This window comes from Zalophus californianus, chromosome 3, assembly GCF_009762305.2.
Source record: "Zalophus californianus isolate mZalCal1 chromosome 3, mZalCal1.pri.v2, whole genome shotgun sequence".
NCBI lineage: Eukaryota > Metazoa > Chordata > Mammalia > Carnivora > Otariidae > Zalophus > Zalophus californianus.
In genome coordinates, this window is record NC_045597.1 from 35,379,075 (window position 1) to 35,402,826 (window position 23,752).

Genomic DNA, 23,752 nt, shown 5'->3' on the forward strand with positions numbered 1-23,752 from the left:
ATGTGTTCTCATTGGGACTAGCAAATTTACAATACGAACAAAAGCTATTTATTACCAGATGAGAATAAATTACAAATAAAAGTTATATGGATTGCATTTTTACAATATGGGAAGTAGATATGTTAATATAATTAAAACGTTATTGTAAATGGCATTGTAAAAAATATCACTTTTCCTCCTGTGTAGGCTTGGTACTAACATTTATCTTTAATATGTACAACTGGTATATAAAACCTGAACTGATCCTCATTTATTCATTTAAACAGATTCATTAATAAAGCCTCTATTCTGCACAAAGTACTGTGCTAGATGTTGTAATGACTCAAGTGGAAAACTTAACTGTTGTCCCAGAGGAGCTGATAATTTTGTTGGAACAGGAAATTTTACTTTCAGCAAGAAAAGATTCATTAAGCATCTTCTAATGTGTAGGGGACATGGAGCTGGTATTAAGAGGGCACTGACTTAGACACCTTCCCAAGAATTGATACTGTGACCCATTTTGTACCTTCACCTCCTAGAGAATAATATGACATGTTTTGTGAGATAAACAATTGTGTAGGAATTGAGAAGAGGGATGGATACATTTTCCTCTAAGTAATACCACTATATTAGGTATTCTTTTCATGTTATTTTTCATTTATTTCAATCAGATCATTTGTCTTACCAAAGCTCGTCAACTTTATTTTAAGGTAAGTAGTCTGTTTAATCACAAAAAAAAGTTATCATCAACCACAAATTCCTACTGTATTGGGACTTTTGAATATGGTTGTAATATTCAATTCTTATGACCCAGCATCTATAAATGTATAGTAAAATGGCTTCAGTTGATTCAGACACAGAGCATAAATTCTTAAATGCCAAAAGAGTTCACTGGGTAGTGAGTAACATTTGTAGTAGCAGCATCATTTGTCTTTATAGGTGAACGAGCTGGAGATTTTGAGTTGAATTGTTGGATCAATGGGGGTTTCTTTGGTAGGCATGACAAAAACTGATTCTTGCAAGTAAAGAGCAAAAGGAATTGGTCATAAAGACAGAGGGGTACACATGGAACCTCAAGCCAAGATTGCAGCCAGCCCCCAGAGACCAGGGTCCCTCTTTTACTTTCACCCCGCTGCTCATCTCAGTGACTGTTTCTTTTTCCTCTCACTGTGGACATATTTGTTTCTCTTGTTCACCTCTTGACGCCCCCATTATTTAGGAGCATAAGACTCAGCCCACAGAAGTGAGCCAATCATTTTCTCTCCCTGTCCTAAGTCAGATTACCTGAGAATTTTAATTGCCTCAAGTCAGAGCACATGCAAGTAAGGTATCTTGGCAGTACATTAGATGCATCTAGGGAATTTTAGAAATACTGTGTCCAATTAAATTTGAATCTCTAGGGGGTGGGGCTAAGGCCTATGTTCCTGAGGTGATTCTAATGAATAGCTAAGGTTGAGGACACTGTCTGGGAGTCTGACAAATATCACATTGTAGAAAATGACTAGTCGGGGCAGGAGCATAGTTGGGGATGGGTGGAGGGTGTTATAAGCTGTGCAGACACTGTAAGGGTCAACCAATAGTTCTACAAAATCATTAAATTATATATAAAATCTGTAAAATATTTAATATATATTTTTAAAAAGTAGTTTTAGCATTGTGAACTTAATTCTGAATATGAATTTGCAATCCCAATAAGGTATAATAGAAGACACTTTAGTTTTTTTTCTAAATAAAATTACTGATTAATCTAACCACGGAGCTGCACAGGGAGGTACAAAATCTATTTCAATAATTATTGAGGCTTCCTCCATCTAAATGTTCTCAGTGCAAACATTCTCCTCAGTCCGTACCATTTGGAGAATGCTCGGGTTTTCATGCCTAGGTTCCAGCCTTCAAGAAGTGGCGCTAAGCCCTTCTCTTTGGAGGGCCTCTAGGTTTGTGGAAGCAAAAGTTGTAACACAGTTTGGTGTGATTCTCAATGTAGGGAGAGAAAATACCTAAGACAATTATGTTATTACTGAGGAAGTATAAAATCGTGTGAAAGGATGTAACATTTCTGTGTTTTACTTGAACTGATAAAATGTCAATCAATACAAGCAGACTATGGTAAGTTTTGCATCTTTAATGTAATACCTGGAATAAGCACTAAAAATGTTATACCAACATAGACATTTAGGGGCACCTGGGTGGCTCAGTGGCTTAAGGGTCCAACTCTTGATTTTGGCTCTGGTCATGATCTCAGGGTCATGGGCTCCAGCCCTGTGTCCATCTCCATGCTCAGTGGGGAGTCAGCTTGAGTCCTTCCTCTGCTCATACTCTCTCTCTCAAATAAGTACTTTATATATATACATATATAAAAATATATACAATATATAAATATACATATATATATATTTAAAAACACTATAGATAAATCAAAGTGGAATTCAATGCTATAGTAAAGTTAGCTCCCAGATAAACAGTAAATACTCTTTGGTAATTCATCCATTGTGTTAAGCTCTCTTGCTAGTAGTTTCCAATCCTGTCTCCGGTTCTTTGGCTGCTCTTTCGACAGTGCCAGTTGTATGTCAGATTTGGTATACTACATTAGGCAACAGAGAAAGATGAGTTGATAGATAACCTCGCCAGCACTGTGCACCTCTATTTTCTATTTACTGTGTGTATTCACATCCAATGATGTATTTCCACCCCATATTTTCAAAAACAAAGAGAAATTAATTATTAAGCTGCATACAAATTATTAAAAATATTAAAATTTATTTATTTAAAATTATTAACAAAATTCTTAAGTTTTTATTAAAATAATTAAAATTATTTTATTAATGATTATTAAAATTTGTTTTTTAAATAGTATTGTCGGCTTCCACCCCAAGTGTGGGAGCTGGGAAAAAGAGATGATACTAGTCAACGCTTTTCTTACTAACTCATCTTATTAAATTTACAAAGAAAAAGGGGCTCCCGTTGAGTTGGATCTTTCATTTAAATCCATTTGGTTGTCATAAACCTGGATTTATATATATGCTGAATGGTTTTTAGCTCCTTCCACTAATAGATTTGGGTGCTTTTTAGTATATTCTTTATGTGTGGTTTTTCTTTTCCCACCAGCAGCCACTGTGAGACAACAATCGCTAGACACCAGGGCCCAAATGAAGATGGGCGAGTTCTTGGGAAATGAAGTTTCCTGCAATCTAGAACAGAACTGAGCAAGAATGGAGAATCTGATCACAGAGCATGCAGGCAAACGATTTAATAGCACAGGTATTTTTAGGGAAGGGACGTTAGGGGCATGGGACAGGATGTAGAAAGTTTTTAATTGTCTAAAATGAATGATCATTTAGCATTTAGATTGGCCAAGTATTTACAACAGAGTACTTGAAGGTTTGGGGGGACACTGCCTCCTTCCTGGGGATTTGCTGGCAGTTGCCTTTATGCAGCCAAATGCACATGTATTTTGGCAAGTTACTTAGAAGTCTTTTTATCTATTGAGTATTCAGTGTTAGGCCCAGCCATCTTCTGCTCATCCTTGCATCTGAACCACGTGGGTTCATAGTAAACACTTAGGTATTCTTTTCCCCAACCAATGCCAGGAATGTTGGCATAGTGCCCTGAGAGCAGTAAGTTCTCTCTATACATTTGTCAGAGCAATAAGCCAAACACACATTCCTACCATGTGAAATTCAAGGCTGAGATAGGCACTGGCCTTCTGTGTCCAATAACTGTTAGTGGACAAATATCAGGTCCTCTGAGTGGTCCCACTGAGATTTCTTTCCTAGATTTCAGATGAGAGATCGACACCTGTCACTTCTCACGGGTGACTGGCGAGCTCTGGACCTGAAACAACCCACAGCCCCCACCAACAGCTACCTTCTTACATCGATTCTTGACCCCATATCTTAAACCTGTTTTGTAATCTGGAGATGGATGGACAGCTGAGGTCACAAAATTAGTTTTCAGAGAGCTTTGCAAATTCTCATGATGACCTTGCCTCTTAACTTGGAATGTGGTATCCATTTCATAATTCACTTGATTTTTTGGAAAATTACTTAAAAATTTTTTGAGATAATTATAGACTAAATCATAAGTTATAAGAAAGAGCAAAGAGACATCCCATGTACCCTTCACCCGTTTTCCCTAAGTAGAACATTTTTCCCTAAGGATAAATATAGTACAGTATCAAAACCAGGAAGTAGACAATGATATCATCCATCAACTTTATTCATATTTCACTAGATCTATACTCATTTGTGTGTGCATGTGTGTGTTTAGTTACATACAATTTTATCACAAGTATAGATTCATACAGAATATCACAGTCAAGATACAGAATACTTTAGTAACAAGGATCCCTCATGCTATCTTTTAATTGCTGCAACCACTTAACCTCTGTCCCTACCTCTCAGTTTAAATCGGGGTTCTCCTGAGAAACATCATCAATAGTGTAAACATGTGTACATGTGTGCGCGCACACACACACACACAGAAATGTGGGGGATACTAGGCTCTGTAGAGTATATAGATCCTCTAAATGCTCCTGCCCCTTTTCCTGTGGTCTATGGAGAGGAAGTGGGGGAAATTCCCGGTGATACTGGGGTCCAGATGGGTCTAGCTGGGGCAACCCAACCACAAGGATTGCAATCACTAGTCAGCCCAACACTGACACCATCTGGATGGAAACAGAAACATACCACAGCAGCCAATGGGCTGATCTCAGAGTAGTTGGGCTGGTGACCACTCATGAACCCTGGCCATTAACCCCTTGCACCGTCAGTCGAGCTGCGAGCTGTTCTCAAGAGATTAGCCTTATGGCTTTGGACACTTTGGAAGCCAAGGAGTGGATGATCATGAATTAGCCTTTGTGGGGTCAGGACATGTGGAAAGACATTTGGTTTCATCTGCAAGAGCCTGAGGCAGTCTTCACTGTTTTCCACATCTCAGCTCATAAAGCGCTGATACCCCTTGCCAGTTAGGAAGTTGACAGCCTAGCCTGGGTATGAGCCCTACACCGCAACTGACCCCTCAGTAGATATAAGAGATTGAGTGCATAGGAAAGTGGTCACCAGAGCACTCATGCGGGATGGCGTATTGCCAAAGATGTCAGTGCTCCCATGAAATACAGGGATTTGTTTAACACAGTAATAACATGCCATGTGTGTTCTAAACACCCAAGGCAACTCCCAAAGGAGTAGAGGGCCATCCACCAAGGTTCCCAACTGGTGAGGGATTGGCAAGCTGGTTATATTGACCCCCTCCCTTCACGTGATGGCTCAAAATAATGTCTTGGTTTCTGTGGACACATCTGGCCTAACCCAAGCTTTCCCTTGTTGCCTCACAAGCCAGGCTGCCACCATTATGGGATTAGAGAAACTGAGTACCATGTATGAATACCTTTGTGGAATAGACAGTGACTGAAGTCACATTTTGAAGGTTCTGATGTGCAAGACTGGGCAAAAGAACATGACACTGAAAGGAAGGTCTATCTCCCCCATGACACGAAAGCAGCAGGGTCGGTAGAAAGGAAGAATGGAATATTAAAGCAACAGATTGAATTACTAACAAGCAAAACAATCTTGGCTAGGTGGACTAAGGTACGATCCCAGGCTTTAATACATTCTGTCAACAAAAAAACAACCTGGAATGCAAAGGATTTAGTCAGAGGCAAGGAAAAACTTTATTGCCCTATAGTTTGAAAACTGGGAAGACACAGCCTTTGGCTACAAACTAAAAGTACCCTCCAAAGGGGAAGGTTTAGGCTCGGGTTAAATAGGCAAAACCTGCAAGTTCTGTGTCCTTTATGGAGCTGGGTCAGACTCAAGTCCCAAAATGCAAGCTTGAAGAGCAGAGTGGCAAGCAGGATGCAGCTCAAGGTTTCTGGTAGCAGTTTCAGGATGTGGCAGCCACTGGGGAGCATGATCGGATGTGTTGCAGGGGTCTTTTTGTGAATTTTGCTGAGTTTTGTGCAGATTTGTCACTTCAGGCTATGCTGATTGGTTTTGTTCCTCAAGGTCATTTGAGCTGATTAAAATTTTAGTTTCTCTCCCTTGACATGAGGGAACCCATCTTGTTTGTCAGTTATTGCTGTCTAGTTATTGGGGTCTTTTGTTCTCAATTTGAATGATCAACCAGTAGGGCTTGTGGCCCCATATACCAGACTGGGGAACCCTGCTGAGACACCCAACATGTAAAGGTATGGAAGTCACAGGGAACAGCCATTGCCCCAGCTCTCACCACGGATCAAGGTACTGTGCTGCTGAGAACACCAAGTCCCATCAGGCCTGGGAAGACTTACCTACTGGAATTTGCAAGCGGGATGTCCCACCAGGATGGTGAGTTACTTCAAACCCCTGGGTGAGGGGGGACTACTCATTCTCTACGGGGATCCTCTTGTCTTGCTGCAAGCCAGACCTGTTGAAATTCACTATACCTGAAATGAAACACACACCACGGAAGGAGGGGAGAAGACTGGGGTCCTGGCTTGGCATGTCCCACCTCCAGCCCACCTCCCCATGCCTGACAGCACTGCCTCTGCTGGCCAACATTTCTGCTGTGCCCAACCAGGTCAGATTCCCAAAGCTGCCAACCTCCCTCTCCTCAAGACCAAGATGGCACTTCTGTTTTCCACTGGTACAATCATTTGGCCACAAACTTTGTTCCCTCCGCTGATCTGGAGGAAGTTATAGCACACTAAACTCACCCAGCAAAACATAAATGATAGCCAACAAAGACTTCCCTTACTAAACACTGAAATGTCTGTGATGAAAAAAAAGCTGTGCTCCAAAATCCAATAGCCTTGGCCATTACTACTGCCTCCCAGGAAGTCACCTGTGCTATTATCCAAACGGAATGTGGTGTCTTCATGCCTGATGAGTCTAATGTTTCATCTTTACTAAACTGCATGAAGACACAAGGAAATGCCCTGAGTGCTCCGACACCCAGCCTAGGAAACTTACTAAATCAGTGATTTGGATCATAGGGTTCTTGGTGGGGGAAAAAAAAATGTTACATATTTCGGGAATCTTTTTTTTTTTTTTTTTTTTATTCATGAGAGAGAGAAAGAGAGAGAGGCAGGCTCCCAAGGAGCAGGGAGCCCGACACGGGACTCGATCCCAGGACTCCAGGATCATGACCTGAGCGGAAGGCAGACGCTTAACCATCTGAGCCACCCAGGCGCCCTCGGGAATCTTTGTCTTAATCTGTATTTTCTCTGGCATGTATTCATATTATCCCGGTTGCCTCTGCCTCCAAGGCGGGCAGACGGCGCCAAATGAGCCGCCTCCGTGCTAATAAAGCCCCTGGCGGACTGCTCAGGGCACAGCACGGAAGGCGGGGCTGTAAGATTGTGACAGGTAGTTCCAGGGCTGGAGTGGCCGAGGTGGAGGTCACCCAGACAACGTGACCTCCAGTTGACCGGTGAGCAGGATCCAGGCAGGCGGAGGCTCCTGGCCCCTCCTCAGCCCTTGGAAAGCCTGTTCCGCCCACTGTTATCGCACTAGGAGCGTTTTCCCGGATGCAGCCTCCAGAGAGCAATGTGTTGTTGCAACCACCAGGGTGGTATGCTTGACGAAAGCCTCGGCCTCTGTATAAACTTTAAACGATTCTGGAGGCCGCTTCAGAGATCTGCTCCTCTTGCTGCTGGGCGAGACACGCTCCTAAGTAAGTTTACTTGCTTGTTAAAAGTGCTGCCTGCCAATCTGGGGAGGCCCGCGCCTGCGCTGTCTCCCCTTGTCCACTCCAGGGGCGTGACCACTGTCGGGTTTCACCAGGAACTCGCAAGGTTGGGAACCAGCAGGTACTTGGCGTTAGCCTTAAAATATCTTTATTTGACCCTCTTGCGGAAAGAAAGAGAATCGTTTTTGCTTAGTGTGTAATTCTAGGTTCTCAGTAACTTTTTCTTAGCAGTTTGCATGTTCCCTGACTTCTGACATCCATTGTTGCTAAGGAAAGGTAATTAAACCGCCTTATTTATTTATTTATTTATTTATTTATTTATTTATTTATTTATTTGGCAAACATATTGTCTTTCTCTCCGGTTGCTTTCTTATTTTTATTTATTATGTTTGGGAGCTAGCGTGCCTCCCAAATAATTGAGGAGGTCTTTTTCTTTAATTTAGAAAATTCCAAGCCATTATCACTTCAGGAACGCCCCTGTCTTTTTTTTTTTCTTATAAATTTCTGGAATTGTAATTTAATTCTAAGTTAGACTTTTCTACTTAAACTTCTAAGGTTTCTTGACCGCCATTCAGGTATGCCGTTTAACTCAGCTTCCTTCCATGTAATTTCTTCAGATTTATCTTTCAAACTACTAATTATATGTTCAGGTGTATATAGTTTGCTATTTAAAACTCATATAGAATTGTTAATTATATTTTCAGTTTTGGAAATTCTATTTAGTTCTTTCAAATATTCTTAGCCATTCTTAATAGTCTCTATTTATGTGTTTGTTGCTTTTATTTCTTTGCATGTTGTGTTATATCTATGTCTCATATTTTTATTGTTCCTGATAATCCAATACCTTATATTATTGAGGTCTGATTTTGCATTCATTATATTTCTGATACTTTCTAAAGCCTTGTTTCTTAACAATTTTGAAAAAGTTTGAATTTTTGAAATTTTGAATTTTTGAGATGATTGAAATTTATTTGAACTCATGTTCATAGGAACTTTATCTGTGGAAGTCTTTTAAAATCTGGTTTGAGAATGTAATATTCCATGGAGGAATTTTATTTCCTTCTGCTAGGTGCCTGGGACACTTTAAATTAAATTTAAATTTTCACTTGTAGTCTTTTAGTTCTCAGATTTGAGTAATCACTGTAAAACATTTCCAAATTTGAGTAATCACTGTAAAACATTTCCAAATCCATCAGGGTGCATCCACTCTCCTGAAGTCTCAAATGAGACTTTTCCTCTTTTACCCAGAGTCACAGCTCATGCAATTTTTTTCTGACATCTGCCTTTGTAAGGTGGACTTTTTTTCTACTTCAACATTTTTTAAGGAAGAGTATAGCCATTTTGAGTCCTAGCTTCATCTGAAGGTCTCCAGTCTGGCTTTATTTCCTGCCCCCCCCCCCCCCGCCATAATCATGACCATTGGAACTACAGTTCTGTCACCATGGATTTATAGATGGCTTAAAGATAAATAAGTCCTTCTGCTCTTGTCTACGTTTCTGGAGGTCTTCTCTTATTCTGGCCTCAGAACAACACCTCCATGTTTTAAAATATTTAATCCAGAATTTTTTGTGTTTTGTTCAGTGTATTGGACTGATGTTACCAGAAATGCAAACCTCTTACTTAAAACTTCATTTTCAAACTCCTGAAATAACAATTTATAACTACAAACATTAATCAATTAATGTTTGTAGAAACATTAAAAAAATTAGTAGTTTCGCCTAGTCTTGCTATAAGGAATTAATGATATATGTGAATTACTTAGTGTAATTTCTAAAATACAGTAAATGCTGAACAATGTAAATTTTTACTGTTAGAATAATACAAAACATCAAAGACACACTTTTGGACCTCAGGGAACATATATGCTCCTATAAAAGTAAAAGGTTAAGATACGAATATTGTATGTTGATTGCAATTCTACAAAAATAACGATGATAGACAGTTTTAATATATACGTGTAAAAACCCTTAAGAAAAATATATATCCAAATGTTATGTCTTATTGATTGTATTACAAGGATTTACTTTCTCCCTATGACTTTTCAGAGTTTCCCAAATTGAAAAATGAACATTTATTACTTTTTTTCCATCAGCAAGAGTGACTGGAGTTTATTGATGATTTTTGAACATTTACAAGCAGATTTTGCTTTTATCGTTGCTCAAGTCAAGCTTCTGCCAAGCATCAACTAATTCAACATTTTCTTTCTCTTTCCCTCTCTCCCTTTTTCCTTCTTTCTATCCTTCCTTCCTGCTTTTTGTATTCTTTTTTCTTTCTCGCCCACCCCCCACCCTTTCTTTCCTTCATTAGATTTAGAAACAGTAAGTAGCTTTCCAAAACTGGCTTGATGTTGACAGCCAAAACTGACATAACAATTAAAATATCTGTGCATATGTTGACACATGTATATAAATATCTGAATGATTTAGATTCACCAGATAAATAAATTACTCCAGTGCCATGTGTCTTATTACTTAGGTATAGTCTTTGGACCAGAAGCATTGGGGTCACCTGGGAGCCTGTGAGAACTGAAGACTCTCACGCCCCATCCTAAAGCTACCAAATCAAAGTCTACCCTTTAACAAGATCCCAGGTGATTCATGTACAATTAAAGTTTAGGGAACATTACTGGCACAGATTTTAAACGGCAAAATGAGTTGAGAGTTGAGACAATTATCAAAGGGGAAAAATCTGTTTCAATTATCTATATGATTTTTATAAAGTGATTATTTGGAAGGTTGAAAAGGGTGGTCAGGATGTGGAATTATCTGGGTAAATAACTCAATTCCCAGATTTTTCTGCCATAGTGTTGGCCCTGTCGTGATGACTGCTCAACAGTGATCAGTCAAGTCTCTTCAACCCCTGATTAATTGGGAAAAGTGTAGTACTGCTCATCATTTAAAGTTAAATTATTTATTATCCAAACAACAATAGAATTTACAAATTAAGAAGAAAATCCTCAATCTCACCCTGAGGCTTTTCAATTTCAATGCTTACCAGTATCTGTAAATGCACACTCAGTTGTGTTTGTGCAGTTTCATTTATGCCAAGCTAAAGGGTGTGTGTGGGCAAAGTTGTGGAGGTTAGATGGAAAGGTTAGGATATTTGAAGGCTTTGTAATCGTTTTTTTGTATAGTGCTGTGTTGAACTAATTGTAATTATGGTTATTAATAAGAATTACAACTATCAAACTTCTCAATCATGATTTGTAATGGCTGCATCACATCCCATTGAGTTGATACACAAAGATCATTTAATCATTCTCCCATCATACGGATAGTCAGATAGTTTCCAAGTTTTGCTATTTTATAAATAACATAGTAATAAATTTCTTTGTATAACAGTTTAATCCATTAAATTCATTTCCATAGCATAAATTACCAATAATGGAATTGTTGGATTTAAGTAGATGTCATATTATAGGTGGTTGTTTTATTGTTTGTTTGTTTGTTTGTTTGTTTGTTTTTCAATACATTGCTGGTTTGGGGGCAGTTTTAGGTTTGACTTGTGTTACTTTTAAAATCAGATTAAAAGATTTACTAAAGGAAAGATGTGGTAATGAAGTCAATAAGGATACATTGGTATTTATTTATTTTTATTTCTTATGCTCACTTTTTGGCTCACCTTTTTCTAGGTTTTTTAGGGTGAAAGCTGAGGCCACTGATTTGAGACTGTAAATTTACAGACTGTTTTAGTGGCATATCTTGTGTTTTCATTTTGATTCAGTTCAAAATTCTTTCTAATTTATCTTTTGACTTCTTCTTGACCAGTGGGTTATCTATAATTGTGTCATTTAGTTTCCAAATATTTTGAGGCTTTTCCAGAGGTCTATTGTTGATTTCTAAATTTAATTGTAGTGTTGCCGGAGAATATATTTCGTAAGACTGGAATGTTTTTAAATTTATGAGACTTATTTTATGGCTTAGAATATCGTCTATGTTGCAGATGTTCTGTGTGTGCTTGAAAATAATATGTTTTTCGGGCACCTGGGTGGCTCAGTCGTTAAGCGCCTGCCTTCAGCTCAGGTCATGATCCCAGGGTCCTGGGATCAAGCCCCACATCGGGCTCCCTGCTCAGTGGGAAACCTGCTTCTCCCTCTCCCACTCCCCCTGCTTGTGTTCCTTCTCTCACTGTGTCTCTCTCTGTCAAATAAATAAAATCTTAAAAAAAAAAAGAAAATAATATGTTTCTCTGTTGTTGAGTGAATATTTTATAAATGTCAATTAAGTCAAGTTGATTGATGATGTTCAAATCTCTTTTATCCTTTCTGATTTTTGGCCTAATTATTCTCCTAGTATTGAAGAAGAAATACTTAAATATTTTACTATATTGTGGATTTTTCTATTTCTCCTTTCAGTGCTATTAGTTTTTGCGTCATGCATTTTGAAGCTGTTATTCTGTGCAGAAACATTTGGAATGCTAAATTCTCTGGATGAATTAACATCTTTATCATTATGTTATGCTTTCTTTCTCCCTTTTAATATTATTTTCTCTGAAATCTACTTGTCTAATATCCACATAGAAAGCCCAACTTCCTTTTGATTCGTCCTACTATGGTATGTCTTTTTCTGTTCTTTCACTGACTTACCTGTGTCTTTGTACTTCAGGTAGGCTTCTAATAAACAACTTGTAATTGGGCCTTGCTTTTTTTTTTAAATCTTGTATGATCATTCTGTCTTTTGATTGGATTATTTTGTTTATTTACATTTAGTGTGATTATTGATGTGATTGGGTTTAAATCTAAATTGCTACTTGTTTTCCATGTGTCCATTTGTTATTGTTAATTTTTATGCCTTTTTTTGTTCATTCAGTACGCTTAGGATTTTATCTCTTTTCCTAATATGTTATAATTCTTCGCTTTGTTATTTTAGTGGTTGCTTACGGCTTATACTATACACCTTAACTTATTAAGTCTAACTTGAAGTGTTATTATTATAGCATTTTATGTCAAATAACAGAATATTATAAAAGCCTTTTTCCATTTCTTACTTATTGGGCTTTGTGCTATTGTTGCCATATATTTTATTACTATTTATGTTATAAACCACAACACTGCACTGTTATTCTTTTTGTTAGAACAGTCGATTGTATTTTATTTTATTTTTATTTAAAGTCAATTAATTAACATATAGTGTATTATGAGTTTCAGAGGTAGTTTAGTGATTCATCAGTCTTAGATAATACCCAGGGCCCATTACATCACATGCCCTTCTTAATTGTCCATCACCCGATACCTCATCTCCCCACCCTCCCAGCAATCCTCAGTTTGTTTCCTATGATTAAGAGTCTCTTCTGGTTTGTCTCCTCTCTGTTTTCATCTTATTTTTCCTTCCCTTCCCCTATGATCCTCTGTTTTGTTTCTTAAATTCCACATATGAGTGAGATCATATGATAATTGTCTTTTTCTGATTGACTTATTTTGCTTAACATAATACCTTCTAGTTCTATCCACGTTGTTGCAAATGGCAAGATTTCATTTTTTGATGGCTGTGTAATACTCCATTGTGTGTGTGTGTGTGTGTGTGTGTGTGTGTGTGTGTGTGTGTGTGTGTATACCATATCTTCTTTATCCATTCATCTGTTGATGGACATCTGGACTCTTTCCAGAGTTTGGCTATCGTGGACATTGCTGCATAAACATTGGGGTGCAGGTGCCCCTTCGGATCACTACATTTGTATCATTGGGATAAATACATAGTAGTGCAATTGCTGGATCATAGGGTAGTTCTATTTTCAACTTTTTGAGGAACCTCCATACTGTTTTCCAGAGTATCTGCACTAGCTTGTATTCCCACCAACAGTCAATTGTATTGTAAAGTAAGGTATATGAGAAAATGTCTTATATTTACTCACATCATTGCCATTTCCTATTATCTTCATTCCTTTGACAACTGTTTTTTATCCTGTATCATTTCTCTTGCGCCTGAAGAACATCCTTTAGCATTTCTTTTAGTGTGAATCTGCTGATAAATTCTTTCAACTTTTATATGTCTCAAAAGCCTTTATTGCTTTCAATTTTTGAGGAAAATTTACATAAACATAAAATTCTGGATTGACAGGGTTTTTTTTTTTTAATGTACTTTGATTTTGTTGCTCCATTATCTTCTCATTTACATTGTTTCTGAGAGGATATCAGTAGAATTTCTTGTCTTTATTCCTCTGTAATGTGTCTTTTCCTTCTGGATGCTTTTAAGATTTTTCCGTTTATTACATGTTTTGTGCAATTTGATAATATACCTTTGTGTAGTTTTTTTCATATTTCTTGAAGTTTGCTGAGATTCCTGGGTCTATGATGTATAGTTTTCATTGGGTTTGAAAACTTTGGAGTCACTGTTTCTTGTAATGTTTTTCTCTTTCCCCCTTTCTCTTTCTTCCAAGCACTCCAGTGTACATATATTTGACTGCTTAAAGTTGTCCTACTGCTCATGTTTTTCCTTCTGTAATTTTTAATCCTCTCTTAATTCTATCCAGTGATATTTTATCTCAGACATTTGTGTCATTTTCCAGAATATTCATTTTAGTCTTTTATAAATATACCCCCTGTTTTAATATATTATATTTTAGTGTATGGAATACACTTAGAGTAATTGTCTTAATTCTACTGTCCTCTGATGCTAACGTCTGTTAGTTCTGGGTGATTTTTAAATGATTTTTTTTCCTCCTCTTTATACCTTAAGCTTTTCTGCTGTATTGCATGCCTGGTAGGTTATTATTCTATGGTGGTTAGTTTGAATTTTACCCTATTAGATTCTGGATTTTTTAAATTCTTATAGATATTCTTGAGTTTTTCCTTTAGATGCTATGCTGGGGGTCCTTAAGACCAGGCCGTGTTTCAATGATTGTCTAGGAAAACACATGGTCTCAGCACGGAGTCATGCTCAAGACTGATTTACTATGGAGAAAGGATAAAAAAAAAAAAAAATCAGCAAAGAGTAAAGGCCCGTGGGACAAAATCTGAGGGAAATCAGGCTCAAGCTTCCAAGGGTCCTTCCAGAGTGGAATCACACAGGATGCACTTAAAGCCCCCAGCAATGAGTTGCGACAACTTATATGAAATAATGCCAACTGGGAAAGTACCCCCAGTTTGTCAAGTATGCAAATTCCAGAGTCCCAGAAAGACAGAAGCTGTATGGCATAAACCATATTGTTTGTTCCATCAGTTTAGACACAGCAAGTCACTCTTATCAGTTAATGGTCGGAAACCTCCCCAAACTAAAATTCCCAGATACCAGCCAGTGCCAACCTTGTATGCAGGCCTTTCAAATGATAGCAGTCAGGCCTGGTATGTTAACTCTTTTCTGCACAGATGCTATTAAGTCACTTAGAAATAGTTGCTTCTTTCAGATCTCGATTTAAGTTTCCCTATGTGGGGCTGGAATAGTGTTTGCTCTGTGCTCAATATTTCCCGCTAGGGAAGCAAGACTCTTTGAGTCCTTGTCCAATAGCCCATGAATTAGAGGTTTCAGAGTCTTCCTGTTGGTAATAGGCATGTTCCCAAACCAGTGAGCCTCAGGTAGTGTTCCCTCTTATTCTTGTGGGTTTTTCTTTGCCAGCCTTACATAAGTTCCTGTCACATAGGTGTTGATCGGGACTCCACTGAAAACTCAAAAGAACTTCTATGTGTTCTAAGTTCTCTCTCTGTACAGCTCTTCCTTTACCAAAACTCTGCTCTGTGAACTCAGGTCACCTTGCTGTCCCTCCGCTTTGAGCTCCATCTCCGAAATCACAAAGGCCTGCAGGCGGTGCCTCTTCATCCTCCTTGTGCCTCAGGCTGCCGTCTCCCTCCATACAGCAAGCCTTAGCCACCTTCAGGATCCCCTTACTTGTTTTCTGTCTCTCAGAGATCACTGTCTTAGTGCCAGATGTCCAGTGTCTTCAGAACTTTGTTCCATCTATTTAGTCCGTTATCTAGTCCCTTTGGGCCGAGGGGCAAATCCGGTCCTTATCATTCCATCTTGGCCAGAAGCTAAGATTTCTCAGGAGAGACATATTTAAGCAGTTACATGTGGAGGTATAACATCAGGAGAGAGAGATTTAAATAGCTACATTTTGAGGTCCGTCACGAGGTTAGCTGCCCGTTGTTCAGGCCCTTCGTATCCTTCTTCGTGATCAGATTTCCTTGGCTTTTCTGCCACAGGTGGCTCCCGTGCTTAACCATCTGAAGAGTTTTTAGCACTCCCGATTTTAATCTTGCTCTCTTGTGTGTCTCTCACATCCACCCTGCTTGTCTAGTCCTGTTTATATCAGAACCTTTAAGTGCCTTGACATTTTCTTCCCCAAATATATCATTTTTTCTACGAAGATGTCACTTACACTGTCCAGTGTGGCCGACCCACCTCCCTCTCTGCTCTGTCTTTGTCTTGTTGCCTCCTTGTAATCCTACTTATGAATCAGGTCAGGTTCCAACTTCTCAGGAAGCAATTCTTGAAGATCCTTCCTATTCACTTAACCAAGAAAGGCCACAGCCCTTCCTGGCTTTCTCATAAGGCCCTTGACTCCATGATTTACATCTACAAAGGATTTAATGTTTTTCTTTTTTAATTCTTTGACTTATTTTCTTTGATTGTGAGTCCCTGAAGGCAAAAATTCTGTCTTCCTTTGTTATGTCATAGATCCCAGCTCTTGTGAATGATTTTTAATGACTGATTAATAAACGTTTGCTAAAATATTATGAGATTATGGACTAAATTAGTCCTACAAGACATTTTCCATCATCTACTATAACTCTTTATAAATGACAATGATTGTGAGACCCAATGAGAGCAACAGTGCATTTTAGTGAAGCATCCATAGAAAGATTCTTTAGAGGTACGGGAATATGGGGCTGAGCCCCTTGGTCAGGATGGGTCAGTGGAAGGTAGTGAGTGTAAAGGATAAGCACACAGCTACTATCGATATAGGAGACATGAAACAGAAAGAGGTAAAAAGATAGCTGGCGAGCATATGGTACTGGCAAGAATGAAAGGGTGCAATACAATATTGGCTTTATTAGTTTCCTTTGCCTTCTGAATTCCTAACCCGAGTGTGTTTTGTATTCCTCTACAGACTATAGAAGAAATAGGAAAAGCTGAGTCATGTACTTTAGAATGAATAGAAATAGTAATTATTATAATAATAAATGTAGCTAATATTTATGGCACACTTACTCATTAACTATATGTTAAGCACCCTCCTGAGAATTCGATGCATATAACCTCATTTAAGCCTCACTGTGAATCCTAAGGTGCTTTTGCATTCACATTCTCAAGATGAGGAAGAGGGGCTCAGAATGATTAACAACTTACGTAATGCTCATGCAGCCAGTAAATGTCAAAGACAGGATTAGGATTTGAACAGTCAATGGTTTTAACCATTGGTTTGTAATAGTCATGACTCTCAACTAACTCTTGATAGAAATCCCAGATCAAACATTGTTAGACCAAAAAAGGGAAAGTATTTTTCAAATCTAGGGTTATTTTAGCCTCTTTTGTAGTTTGATTCAGGGCCGCAATAGTATGATTATGAATTTTTTCCCACCTCTCCAGCGAGTCTTTCTTCTGTTTTCCTCCTTTTTCAGATCCATGCAAAATGCAATTCCTTCTGACAGTTTAGACCTCCATGTATCTAGGTTCCATTTAGGTAGAAAAATAGAAGTTTTCTTCACCAACGTTGTGGCTAAAATAGCAATTTTTTTTTTTTAACTCAAAGAGCATTCTCTTCTTCCATTGTGTAATGGAGTTATGGATAAGTGTTTCCAGGTCAACAGTTTCTAAAAAGAGTACGTGAGCGCATTCTAGCCAGTGGTGTGGGGACAGAGATGGTATATGCTACTTCTAGGTCTAGCCCATGGAAATCTCCCATATGATCCTTTCTATTCTTTTTTCACCGATGGATGTTGCCCTAAGAGCTACATTGAGAAACACATTTGATGATACAATGCTTGCATTGGCTGATTTTTCTGAATGTATGAAATATAATACCCTCCTCATCCCTCACCTGTTTATTTAAGAAATAATTTTTATTTAAAAAGTAATTACTTTTTAGTAAGTTAGTGTTACTTAAGAAGCGAAACAGTTTTTTTTTTTTAAGATTTTATTTATTTATTTGACAGAGAGACACAGCGAGAGAGGGAACACAAGCAGGGGGAGTGGGAGAGGGAGAAGCAGGCTCCCTGCTGAGCAGGGAGCCCGATGCGGGGCTCGATCCCAGGACCCTGGGATCATGACCTGAGCCGAAGGCAGATGCTTAACGACTGAGCCACCCAGGTGCCCCAGGCAAAATAGTTCTTGACTTTTATGGTTTAAACTTGTTAAATTGTCCATGCCTAAAATTGGCTAAGTGGAAGTGCTGCTGTGATTGATTTGAGTCTTATGGTTATTCTTAGGATCAGAGAAGATTCTCCTGAGACTGGGCTGAGAACGGGAGGGGGGTGTCATTTACTATAGCTCTACTGTACTATTTTTACCAGAAAAACAAAACAAAACAGAGTGGCAGATCATCTCCAGTATAATTTTTGATGAAAGTTTCATCAAGTAAGTAATATTTTCAGTGTATACTGTTCATGGCTTATTGACACATACGCTCTCATTTTAGCACGTGGCTTTTGTGAATTGTATAATCTCAGTCACCTCATTCCCATTTTACGGTCGAAGACAGAACTGAGGAAAGTTTAAGTGTTTGTGTTTACTAAGTGTGTCTGAATTTGAGTGCAGACAGATTCTCAATTCATTTGTGGTTGGATGTGACCGGCATCAAAGAAATGATGCTAATAGGAAATCTGTGAAGTCTAGAGTCGCTGACTGACACTTTTGTGGACAAACACATATTGCTTCCCGGCTTCCCCATTTTCTCACCTATGGAATCCAGGTACTGGGTAAAGGTGAAAAAAGAAACAAAAGATGAAGACAAAGATAAAGGTGAAGAAATGATGAGCAAGAGGAGATACAGAGAAAAAGGGGAAGAGGAAGACAGAGTGGAAAGTGGGAGAGGAGAGTAAATGCCTAATGAACTAAGCCAGAGAGCACAAGATGGAAAGAGATAAGACAGCAAAGGGCAGCAGAGTTACGCGGGGCATGGAGTGGATGGCTTAGAATGAGGGAAGAGAAAAGGCAGAGGCAGCTGAGGGGCAATATCGAGAAGTGGAAACCCTGGAAAGGCGGACTTGGGGGTACCTTCATATCAGTCTATTGGGCACAGTATAAATACTTAAGTTGTTTTAATTGCTTTTGGCTAGTGAAATACTGATATTTTTAATGCAACCATGTGCAGAAATCAGGTTATGTTTATGATTAAGTGAGCTAAGCTTTTTTAAGAGTTAGCTCTATTTGAAAGTTCATGCACATATTTAAAAGTTAATCAGGTAGAGGTACTAGTAAGGATTTGAATATTTCTATCCCTGGTCCCTACAGTTAAATCTTGCATACATATCAGCAGATGTTCTACTTGAATTCCTTATAACAGGGCGTTCCTAAAGAGAGTCATAGCATTTCCTATGACTTTCAAGAGCATTCAATCCAGATAAAGAATATTCCAGATTTGTTGGCACAGTATGCAATCTAAATTCACATTTTACTTTGCAGGATCCTTAATTCAAATCTGATTGATTTTTTCAGCTGTTCCAATTCATATTTTGCCCAACGAATAGTCATATTTGTAGATGAGTCTGCACTAGATACATTATTTTCTTGGCTTTTGAACAAACTTAGATCGATATTAGGAAACATCTATTAAAAGTGTGTTCACTGTTGTTCAGTTTTTATGTTCAGTACTGATTTCATGCTTGCTTTCCTCTATATTTATGCTCAGAAAAAGAGCCAAACAACTGTTGGAACTTTCTTCGCAGACTCTGAAATGATATCATTTTTTTATATGTGAAGAAGGTAAAGTATGATAGTCTTTTCTGAGCACATTCCTTGTTACACTCAGGAAAACAGAGAAGTATTTAATCTTAAAAAGTCTTAGCTTCCTTTAGAATCTGAAATTTACTTTAGGTTAGGAACTTAGGACTGACCTGCTTAATTTTAGTCAATTTTATGGCTGATTTAATTAGGGAAACTTAGATACAACAATAAACATATTTGTAAGAGAAAGAAACATTTTTCTAGGGACATCATTATAGAAACTGAAAACATAGCAGCAAAAAATCCCAGTACACTTTAAGGAAATCAGTCAGGTTGCAGCGATTTAAGTACTTAAAATACTTACATAGTTGAGCCTTAAAATTAATTTTTGTTTAAATATAGTTTTTTGGAGGTGTGTTATTTTTGTTTTTGTTTTTTGAAAGCTCGGAGATATGCTGGCTTAGATTATTTTAGTTGGACACCACATGGGAAGAAATCCAGCAGTGGTGTTCTCTGAAAAATAGACTCTGAGGTAGAAATGTGCATGCAGACATTTATTGGGATGTGCTCCTTGAATCAACAACTGGGAGAGAGTGAAGGCAACAGGAATGGGCCAAGGAGGAAGTCGAGGGTCAGAGCTGTCATAAGAAGGGTTTCATCCAGTCCCATGGGAGCTGGGATGAGTCTGCAGAGACGTAGAACACAAAGACAAGGCGGGCTGGGCTTTCTCCTCTTGCATGGAGTAGTCATCAGATATGGGTCGGTTCCAGGAAGGGGACACGACCTCGGATGAGGTGGCTCTCTTCAGCTGAGACCAATGTTGGAGAAGGACTCTGATGAGAGGTGTTAACAGTTGATAAGCCCAGCAGCTGGAGGAATAAGTCTTAAAGCGGGGGACATGGGGGGCATACCGCAGCATCCACTGCAGTTAATAAAAAAATCCCAAACTAGAAATGTCCTCCCATGTTGCACAGCTAAGTGTCAAAAACTGGAACATGGGGCAGAACAAAGCACCTTGGTAGCAATAGGCATTCCTGGGCTTTCTCATCATATACCTGGTGTTCTTTACTCTTTATCTTTATTTTCTGCTTTGTAGTATTTCACCTCTTTCTGTCTCTGCATGTATTACTGCGGCTACTGTTGTTACTGGCTCATTTATCTTTTAAGTCATGACTTCTAAGGCTTCAGAGACACCACAGCATTCTTTCTGCAGGCTCTCTCCTTCTATTCATGTCATCAGTCTCCTTCTTGTCTCACTTTCAGATTTCCTAGGGGAGAGAATGTTTCTGTATTAGACCATGACTGTTCAACACAAAGTGTATCTCCTGGGCAGACCTCTTGTGCCTATCATGCACTGGTCTATATAAAAGACTGCTTTTGAGTCTGTGATGTAGCCAAATTATGAGATCACAGGGCATGCAACATGATGATCTGTTTATAAAGAACTTACCAGAAGTAGGGCTCTGGGCAAGGCAGGTAATAAGAGGCTGTTCAGTATAAGTTAACTGAGACAGAAGCTCATCGCCTGGCTTCTTAATTCATAGTCGTCATCCTTTTATAGATTTACCCCCCTGAAATGTTTCACCCGGCAGAGGTGCTCAAATTTCATCGTGCACCTGATGTCCTAGGAAGATGGTTTAAAATGAAGATTCTGGTGGTAACAAAAAACATTCTGTGTCCATTAGGTTGCAGATAACAAAACCACTGTACTTACTTTCAGAAGACAGAGTTGCAAAGGAGGCAATCAGATGTTTACAAAATTGCTGGGAGAGTTGGCATTCCACATTCCAGGTTTGACTTCCATCTTGACTTCCAAAATGACCACAGAACTGGGTCATAATGGAAACTGCTTTGCCTACCTTGATCAGGATGTAAGAGAAATAGGCAGGCTGTGCCCCAGTACATGCGAGCAGAATGGAAGGCACACACCCACCTATTGCACCAAAACACTCTCAGAGGGGCACAAGGATCTCCTCCAGCTGCTCTGGGAAAATCTGACCATAACCACAGTCCTACATGTAGCATATAGGGAGAGCAGCAGAAGCCAGTCCTTTACTTCATGACCTTGACTCCTTACACACTCTCATGGGTATATCTGCTTGCAGAAGATAGATCCTACCTAGAAGCCAGAGGAAAGGGAGCCTTGAGAAAGTTGCTCTAACTTCCAGTCTGCAGTGAGTAAACTAATCTGAACCATCTGCCACATATCCCAAATAAATCTGAGGCAGGTCTCAATGAACCATACATTGAGGAAACAAATTGTCAGATGGTAACTCCTTGGGTAGAAGTTAGCACATTCTAATAAAGAAGCAAAACAAACAGGAAAAGAAGTGACCTTTCTAAACATGTCTGGATTTTACAATGTTATTAAATAGGTCCCAATCCCATAAATTATAATTTTTTATAATCTGTAATTTTGGCTTTGGTGTTATAAGTCATCGGCATTTATACGGATAGAGATATAGCATTGAATGTTAGGGTTTATCCATCTCTGACCTTAAGTATCCACATTTAAACTAACGGGTAATATTGTCAACTACATTTCAACAATCCACTGATTATTAATGAAATCATGGTGAATATGGCCCCAAGGCATATCATCCAGAATTGCTCTTTAGTGCCACGTTTCCTGCCTTGTTTCTGAGCTGATAAAGCACAGACGAAAGAGACAGAAGGAATAATGTTGGAGCCACAGTACTGGGGGCAGCCACGCCATCACTGAGTAATCGCCTGTCCTTTGGGGACAGATCTTGCTTCTCTCCCTGCGCCCATTTGCCACAGGGGAAATTCCATGAAATTAGTGCAATATATGGATTTTTTTCCTTTTAATTTTAAAATAATAAAGCTGGGCAGATCTCTTCTGCAGCTAGAAAACAAGGGGAATGGTGTATTTGTTGGTCAGGCACAAAAGAGAAGTAGTTCAGTTTGGGATGTGAGGTGTCCGGTTATCACAAGATAGTGAACTGGAGATAATCCTTTAAGGGTTCTGTATACATTGTGATTCACAGAGGAAAGGCCTGGGCTGGATATACAACTTTGAGAAACTTCCGGGTACTGACCACATAGAAAGCCATGATAGTGAATGAGATGAATCAGGGAAACTGTGAAGAAATTGTGTGGTAAGAAGAAAGCCAGGACCATACTGACCCTGATTTCTCATTTGGACAAAGGAAGTGGAACCTGACACATATATGGTCAATGAAGTAGGAGGAAACCAGGTAGATATGGATGAGTGGTTATAGTGAATTCAGTAGGAAGTTGGTGAGGTAAATAGAAGTGGGAGAATTAAGGTAAAGGAAGGGACAGATGGAAAGATAAGAGAGTCTTAACATGTTTGGCCAAGAGTAAAGATAAAAGTATATTGGATATAATAGGGACAGCTGGCTATAAGACGGTCAAAGGATCCATCCTGACACCTGAGCGGTTGGTGGGGCTCCCAGGCCTCCTGGGACTCTACTGGGAAATGGGAAGTTTATAGCTTGAAGTGAATTTAAATTTTCAGATGACTAGAGAGACACATGTCTCTCTGGATGCAGCACATGACTTGAGTATCAAGACTGGCAACGTGCTTCAATGCTCAGGACTGATGGCCCACTCTAATGGGTCACTCTTAGGTGTCGGCTCTACTGGACCAAGTGGTACCCAGATATTTGGCCACACGTGATTCTAGTTGGGTCTGTGAGGGTGTTTTAGATGAGATCAATGTTTGAATTGATAGTCTTAGTAAACAAATTGTCCTCTGAAGCTGAGTGGGCTTCATCCAGTTCGTTGAAGGCCTGAATAAAACAGAAAGGCCAACCCTTCTGCAAGTAAAAGGAAACACCTCCTGCCTGACTAACTTGAGCTGAGATATTGGTGTTTTTATGCCTTCAGACTGGGACTGAAACATTGGCTCTTTCCAGGTCTCGAGCTTGCTAGAATTTGGACCGGAATGCTACCATGTGCTCTCCTGGTTCTTAGGCCTTAAGGCTCAGACTGGAACTACACCATCTGCTATCCTGAGTCTCCAGATTTCAAAGGCAGATCTGGGGACTTATCAGCTTGCATAATCATGTGAGCTATATATATATATATAAAATTTGGTCTGCTTCTCTGGAGAACTCTGACAAATACACCCAGAGACTTCCAGGATTTGATTGCCATCCTTGATTTGATGAGGAACTTTCAAAATGTATACAGGGTAGATTTTTAAATCCTTGGAATGGGAGGTACCCTTATTGACAGGAATGCCTCTGTGCTAGGTTTTTTGAATGAATCAGAAGGGAAAGCTGTTGTTTCTGCTTCCAAAAAGG